This window comes from Vicia villosa, linkage group LG2 (genome assembly GCF_029867415.1).
Source record: "Vicia villosa cultivar HV-30 ecotype Madison, WI linkage group LG2, Vvil1.0, whole genome shotgun sequence".
NCBI lineage: Eukaryota > Viridiplantae > Streptophyta > Magnoliopsida > Fabales > Fabaceae > Vicia > Vicia villosa.
Window position 1 is genome coordinate 122528711 of NC_081181.1, and position 8852 is coordinate 122537562.

An 8852-nucleotide genomic window follows, 5' to 3' on the forward strand; every position below is an offset into this window, starting at 1 on the left:
CACACACAAACAAATCAAACAAATAGCCTTAGGTTTAAAGGCTTGCATGAGGTTGATAGGTGATACCCTCCCCTACTGAAGTTGAGTTGGTTAAAACCTGTCCTAGGATAGTATTCGGGTTCTATGATCCTTGGAGACAATATCTCAATACGGCGCTCGGACGGCCGATCAAAACATTCCTCGAGGATAACTAACTTCGATCAATTTCAAAGCTAGTCACTTAATAGGCCACAAGTCAAGTTCAACTAAAGGTTCTAAGACAAATTAGTGTTTAATTACATTTCGGAAGCCTAACATACTCCTTGATCGTTTTCAAGGGATATCAGTATAAACCAAAGTGTCGCACTAACGGTGACCACCAGATCAACCGTATCGGTACATGCCGTACAGTTTCCTTGGTCTATTGTCACATACTTAAGGTATCTCGAGATTCGGGTTAGAATCTTTCACACAAGCAAATACCCAAACAAACCTTTGAAAAATAGATCAATCAAGACAAGCAATTGAAAACATCGAAGTGATCTACACTCTAAGGTAACCCCTTTTGAAAACATTTTGTTTTTTTTGAATTCCCCAGCAGAGTCGCCAGTTCTGTCGTGCGCTCGGTTTTTTACTACCTCTCGTGTGAGAGATACGAACTGACTCTTCTTTTGTTTTTGAGTTTTGAAAATCAGAGAGTCGCCACCGACTTTTATTTTATCCAATTAAGGAAAGGTTTATAAAAGAAACAGAAAAAGACCTTTAAGAGATTTTGGGTAAGGGGGTAGGTTATACAAAGGGAAGGTGTTAGCACCCTTTGTATCCATGGTTATCCATGGGCTCTTAATTGCTTAGCTCACTTGTTTTGAATCATTTGTCTTGCCTTGAAATGCTTGTATATGGTCTTAAAATTCATTTTGTAAATTGACTTTATAATGATCCTTGTGCGGATGTATACAAAGTGTTTTACCTTTCGAAGGATGTTTTGAAAAAAGAACGTTAACTTCGTAATGATCCTTGTTTGGATATATACCAAGTATTGTCTTTTTTATTTTGAAAAACAATGGTATATGAGACATTTATTTGTTTTGATTTGAGCAAGCAATTAGGAGGTCTACCCTAAGTTTATAAGGTCTTTTCCCATTTCCTTTAGAAAATTCTCCTTTTACCAGATGTAAACAAAAGTTCGATTTTGCATTTGAAACAATATAGTTTGATTTTGAAAAGAGTAACAGAGGGATTACCCTAAGAGGTGCAAGTGTGATTGTGTTTTGATTCAGATATTTTTATCTTTGAAGTTAGTGATCTAACGCTTCGGTTTTTATCTTTGACATACACGCAGTTTTATATGTACTGGAATTAAAATGCGGAAATGTAAAATGCGGAAAGTAAATCTACGCTATTACATCGATTGTGCGGGAAATGTAAACTACGCTATTTACATGAATTTGACAACCTATACACTTTATCAAGGAATTTAAATTGCAATAAGATAAAAGAAATATTTTTGGATTTTTGTATGATTGATTTTAATTAGAATTAATGCATAATTAATTTAATTAAAATGCTATGCATTAGAAATAAAATTTAAACATAAAAAATTAAGTCTAAAATATGTTCATATTGCTTGTTAATTAATTTTAAAATAAAACTAATTTTTTTGATTTTTTGAAGTTGTTTTTGAAAATTAATAAGTTAAATTAACATATAATTATACAAATAATTATACAAATAATTAAAACTTAAAGAGAAAAATATTTCAAATATGTACAAAATTAGCTTATAATATATATAAACTTAATTTAATAAAAAGAAAATATTTTTTTTGATTTTTTGATTGGTTGAAATAATTAAAAAGTAAATATATAAATATATACTAATTAATTAAACAAAATATTTTAGTTATAAAGGAAAATAAAATATTTTTATATCAAAAAATAATATATTATTTTATAAACCTAAAAATATTTTTTGTGTATTTTTTGGATTTTTAAAACTATTTTAAAATAATTTTGCAAAGAAAATTAAATAAAATGAAAAATAAAAACATTTGATCAGGTGTGGTTGGCTAGTAAGTCTATAGTATGGACTAGCGCATCATATGCATTGGATGGATAACTGGCATGATCTGATGGTTCAGATTTTGAGGAGCATGATGTGTACAGAACCTGCAAAGCACTGAATCAAAAGTTATTTAAAAAACCGCGCGCCCTCCAACCAATGGGAAGGAGCCACGCATCATCTTCTTCCTCAGGAAGCACTTTTTACACCTCTTATTTGCAGAGGGCTGTAAAAACTCTAACCTACAACACCTGTGCAACACGAATACAAGCAAAACGTGAAAGAAATTTGGCGCGAGGCCATGGTTCAATTCGTCTGGTTCATACGAGTTCAATGGTACCACTTTGAACATGTAATTTTGCTTAATTCGAGAAACCCTAAATTTGAGTTCAAGAACCCTAAATTGGCAATTTCGTGTACAAGCATCCAAACCTCAATTAAACTTCCAGAAATGATCAGAACAATAAACCAAACTCAAATATATGTCTACATCTTGTTAAACATGCATGTATGGTTGAATTCGTGTTAGTTTTGGTTTGAACAAACCGTGAGCTCTAGTAGATGATTCTGAGTGTTTCAAGGCTTGCAATTGATATGGATAGATTCAGTGATGTTCAAGGATCGTGTTTGAGTGTTTAGTTTGGATTGAAACTAACTGAAACTTAAAATTCGAATTTTAAATTTCTTACAAAATTTCAAGTGTGTTACAAGCATAGATTTTGTTCTGAACTTGTGTCTCTTTGATTAATGAAGTGTTCTACTTCATTTATAGACCATAGAAGTACTTAAAAACTAAGCTACCAAGCATTAATGTTTCTTTGAATCTTTGAATTTTATAATATATAAAGATTTGAATTCAAGCAACCATGGCTTGATTTTTCTTCACCCTCTTGCCCTAGGCCTGCTGTACCCTTTCATGCTGCAAAGCTTTGAATGATTCTTGGTGACTCATGCTTAAGAACAAAGCTACATAACATTATCCTTCACCATTTCTTTTTCAATTTAATTTTAAATGAAATAAAATTAAACCAAAAAAGAAATAAAATGTTATAGGCCTTAGGTTGGTCGTGGGAGGCCCTTAGCATTGTTGGGAACATGTTTGGATCATGTAAACTTGGCCCCTTTTGGAAAAAAAACACTTTTGATCAATGTTGGTTTCATGCATTTTCCCAAAAAATAGCCAACTTCAACAAGGCATAAATCCCTCAATTTTTATCATATGAAGGAGTTCTTGTACTTTTTAGAAACCTCAAGATGTCCTCTACAATCCACTTTGGAAACTTTTTTTCATTTGGAGAAGTTATCTTGATGTTATGGCCTTTGACAAAAAACCACTTTTTGTTGACTTTGAAAATGACATGTAATGTCTGAGCTCATATTTTTCAAATGGTGAATCCAATGACCATGGGACCAATTGAATTTGAAATATAATTGAATTTCCTTCAAAACAAGCTTTGGTTGGAATTTTTTGAATGAACGATGAGAGAGTTATGGTCAGTCAAAGTTCAGTTGACTTTTTAGGAAAAAACCCTAATTTTGAAACTTAGGGTTTTGTTGATTTTTTATCTTTCCTTGATGAATTATGATCAACCAATGATCAAATGATGAATATTTTGACAAAATATGGATGTTGACAAAAAATTTCATTTTTGACTGTCTGTTGACTTTTCGGTCAAACTGGTCGTCTGTTGACTGTTTGAGCTGCTGACTGTGTGTCTGAGCGAATTGAAGTTTGAAAATTTGTATGGTGGTACTTTGAGATATATGGAGGTCCATGAAATCCATTTGAGGTCTCAAAAAACTTGTTCTCCTGAAAAAAACAAAAACCCTAGTTAAGGACTGTTCGTGTAGGAGACAGTTGAGCGTACCTGATTTTTGTGCAGTGCTGAGTTTCTGTTGATCATGTGATGTTCAGAAGACTTCTAGAACAAAAATCTTGGAACTTTGAAATGCAAAAAGATTGATTTGATTGATGGTACAAAACACGGAGAATTGCACTGTCAGCGGGTTTGACTGTCAACTGACTGTTCAGGCATTAACGTAGCAGTTAAAGTGAAAATTCAACAGTTAAAGTTAATTTTTTCTTTTTTGTTTTTTGTTGTGTTAATGGTGAAAATTTATTTACATGAGTTCTTAGAAAAACACAAACATAATAAATAAATAAAATATACCGTACACGAACGAAATTACCGATAATAACCTTGAAAAATATTTAATGCACAGTGAAATAAATATTTAACTGGCAGAAAACACACAAAATATTATCTGGATAATTAAACTACAGTACGACAGATAGTACGACATTTAATACTGACAGTACAAATATTACATAATATAATAAACAGTACGACAAATAAACGGTACATTATTTGAAAACAAAAGATACAACAAACTTTAAAAATGACGATTAAAAATCCATGCTATAAACAACAGCATATAGATAATAGGAAGTGTAAACATCGCAGGTCCGCATTTCTCAGGACTATGCAGACAGAAGAAAGACATGATCACCGTTGAAACAGTGATGACTATAAGAAACAGTGTATCCACCCACTTTGCCATTTTTGCCGGGGAAGAAGAGAAAATAAATAAGAGGTAGAAATTTGAGGGATGAGTTGAAATTTGATGTGAGAATTTATGGAAAAAATGAGAGGTATTTATAGAGTGAAAAGAAGGATACAGACGTTGGGGAATGAAGTGATTCCGTACAAAAAGGAAAATTTGAGTGGTAGTAGGATTTGAAAGAAAGTGTATGGTAGGGTTTGAAAAAGAGAGATGTGTAGAATAAAGTTAGGATTTGATTTTGAAAGAAAGAGATTTGAAAAGAAAGGAAAAGATTTTGAAAATAATAGAATATAGTACAAAAATTAGTGGGAAACAAAAAAAAAACTAATAATAATTTACTTGTTACCAGTATAGTCTGAATCCCCGGACTTTGCGCCTGCAAAAAGATTTAATTCTGTACCAATTGCGTCAGTGCTATTTATCTGCAAATAAATCTCAAATAAACAGCGTGTGTGAAGTGATAAACAGTACTTGGCGTTTGTGTAAGAATAAATTCAACTGCGAACCAAAATACCGTATAAGAAAAATTCTAAAAACTGAGTATTCATAAAATCAGGATATTTATGAAATAAAATCCAAGATTATATGAAACTCCCAATTTTTATACAGAAGTCTGTTGCCTTTTTTCTGAAAAAAGATGCAGGCAAATTTTGGGGTATAACACATTGACACTTTAGACTCTTCAACCAAAATTGAAACATGTACCAAACCAACCAAATGGCATCAAAAGAATCTAAATAACTTAAATTAAAACATAATGCAAAGTAAACATAAAAGCAATCAAACATGAGATACTTAAACAAAAACAATAAAACTCTGATCAAAGTGTTACCGAATCGACAGATTTAGACCCAATACATGACGGAAATTAGGTAGAAAGGGTGACCGATCAATTTGTTTTTTGCATAATTGAATATGTGCAATGATGTGTGTTGTTATAATGTGATTGCTTCTGCTTGTTATGCAAATGGATGTTGCTCGTGGTAAATATGGTTATCATGTGTTTTGATGAATGTTTTATCTGTTATGATGTCGTGGTTGTAACTGGTGATTGATATACATATATTGTCGATGTAAAATATGCGTTTGTTATGGTTGAGGATAGCATAAACTGGGTGTGGCTATTGATTGTTGTGTTGGTTGATGATTATGACATCTAGTTGATTAATGTTGACGATGAGCATGTTATGGTTGATGCATGCATTTCATAATCATTATGTGGCTGATCATTGACGATGGTGGATCAGTGGTTGCTAATTCCCATTGTGTGGAATTAGTGAGTGGCTGTCGCCGTATCCTTGACGATGGTGGATCGGTGAGATGGGTTGTCCCATGTTTGGTACCACATGCATATAGTTGCATTGCATTAGGTGTATGAATCGTTATAACATGAATGGAAGTGTTCCAATGTTATAATATTGTGTGTTGGTTAGTGATTGTGATTGGTATGAATTGATAAATCTGAATATGCTAAGTAGGGTGGATAATTGCTTATGAATTCTATATCTGGCGATTTATAATGCTATTTAATTTATGATGTAGTCTCACCCTTACGTTGATGATTTCAAATTGAAGTAGCGGCTTAAGAGATCGGTGAAGATGGCTTGTAAAGTCATGTCTTTAGTTTTAATAAATAGGTGTCGGTGTCATGCTCTAAGACTTGTAACACTGGGGAACGCTTGATTGAGAGTTGATTATACTCTATTATTTCATTTTGATTGTTTGGATAATTATTTCTTTTGAAACTAAGGCATGTGACCTTATGAATAGTATTTTATGTGGTTTTAAGAATTATCCAAAGTTTGTTTAATTTCCGCTGTGATAAACATGAATTTTATTCCAATCAAATGTTGTTTCTCAGTAGAGAATGACCATGAATGTAGAATTTTATTTTAAATGAATTGTGACGCCCTTTTATTCATGTTAAACTCTGATTGCTTTATAATTTATGCGGGGAAATTAGAAGGGTGTTACACTATGCTCCTCAGATTCTTGAGCAGGCATGAGTAGGAGCTCTTCTATCAAATTTTGGCATAAGTTCAATATCTGCTTCTTTTCTTGTAAATATCATTACTTCATTTTTCATGCTTCCTTGTATAGCTATTTCCGTAAGGCTCATGGATGTTGCTGGAAGAAGGTATGTTTAATACTATGTCTCAGTATTAATTACATGTTTATCTTGTTTACATTTCAGTTGTTTAAGCTAGCCTTACTGTATTACAACATTACAGTTAGGTGTTGTTTGGATATACAACTCGATTACGCACTTACAATATAAACACCCATCATATAAGTGTTAAAGTATAAACTATTTCTATAGCAGAAGAAAAAATAAAGTCAAACTGTTTTCATGAAGGTAAAATTTCTCCCCTTTTATGAAAGTAAGTTGAAAACACCAGTTCTAGACATGTCGAACATGTTGTACACAATACCAATATTCATGACAAATAACATTGTTTATTTTCTCATGACAGGTCAATCATGCTGTACACAATATCAATTTTTATAGTATGTCTCCTAGTACTAGTAATAAGACTGTTTTTTCAAGTCAGCGCTGTCCTAAGTACAAGTTTATCTTGTTTTTATTTCAGTTGTTAAGCTCACCTTATCTGTATTACAACATTACAGTTACGTGTTGTTTGGATATACAACTCAATTAAGCATTTACAATATAAACACCTATCGTATAAGTGTTAAAGTATAGACTATTTCTATAATGGAAGAAAAAATGAAGTCAAAATGTTTTCATATAATATATATGTTCTCCCCTTGAGAGTTTATGAAAGTAACATTGTTTATTTTTTCATGACAGGTCAATCCTGCTGTACACAATACTGATTTTGATAGTATGTCTCCTAGTACTAGTTATGAAACAGTTTTTTCAACCGAGTCCAGTCCTAAATGCATCAATTTCAGCTATCAGTTTTGTGGTCTATGAAAGTGTCTTCTGCATGGGCCTTGGTATTATTCCCAGCATCATATGTTCAGAAATTTTCCCGACTAGTGTTCGCGGAATCTGTATCTCACTTACTTCTCTTACATATTGGGCCTGCACTTTGGCTGTCACATTGGTGTTCCCTTATTTGCTCCAACTTCTCGGTCTCATTAGGGTATTCGCTTTATTTGTTAGTTGCTGCATCATTTCATGGATATTTGTTTACTTGAAAGTTCCTGAAACAAAGGGCATGCCTTTGGAGGTTATTATTGAGTTTTTTGCAATGGGTGCAAAGCCTGGTACTGATCCTACAGAATTTGGAATGAAAGATTAATTAATGTCTTAGTGATATGAATATGATGCTGATCATCATCAAAAATAAAGTAGCAGCATTAGCCATTGATAAATTTTAATTAAGCCGGGAGCAAAATTGAGAGGATTTTGGTTGAAACTTAATGTAATTTTTTCAGGTTTTAATTGAAGTCAATGTTTTCTAGTAACTTATTATTTTTACATGCTCAAATTAAAACAGTACAATTGATTGAATTGATTTGAATAATTGGTACAAGCTACATTATTGAGATACAAAGAGAGATTACTTATATAGCAAGTAATCACACGCAAGTAACTCGTAACTAACTCAAAGTTAGTTAGACTAGTGTCCAACCAGGTTATAACACACTCTATAATCTGAAAACATCAAAAAACTCAGATTATAACACACTTATTGGATCATACACTATAGTTACATGAACTCAAACATGTTGAAACTGTATAAACTCTCAAAAGCTGAAGCTTTCAGAAGTTGCATTCAAAGGCCGAAACATTCAGAAGTTGTAGCCATTGTTTGTTAATGATGTTAAATACTTAATTAGGTCCATTCAAAATTAATCATTTATACTTACTGTTAAGATACGAAAGACTAAGAGGCATTTGAATAAACCGTGTGTTTTGTAAAGCACTACAGAGACTTTATTATGTATATAGAGATTACATCTAATTACATGATATAGTCGATGTGGTACTATTCTATATACAAATATTCTTAACACTATATATTTACAAATATCAACACTCCCCCTCAAGCTTGAGCATATAAGTCAAATGCACCAAGCTTGCCACATATATAATTAGTTCTGGGAATTCGCAAGGATTTTGTAAACACATCTGCTAATTGATCATTGGAGTTGACAAAGTTTGTAACAATTTCTCCTGATTCAATCTTCTATCTGACAAAGTGACAATCTATCTCAATATGTTTGGTCCTTTCATGAAAGACTGGATTTGAAGCAATATGCAATGCATCTTGATT

General features: G+C 32.3%; 1 pseudogene; it reads left to right on the forward strand.

Moving 5' to 3' along the window:
* The window catches only part of LOC131649910 (monosaccharide-sensing protein 2-like), a 31124-nt pseudogene extending 23250 nt beyond the window's left edge, over positions 1-7874 (forward strand).
* Positions 7875-8852: the final 978 nt, after the last annotated feature.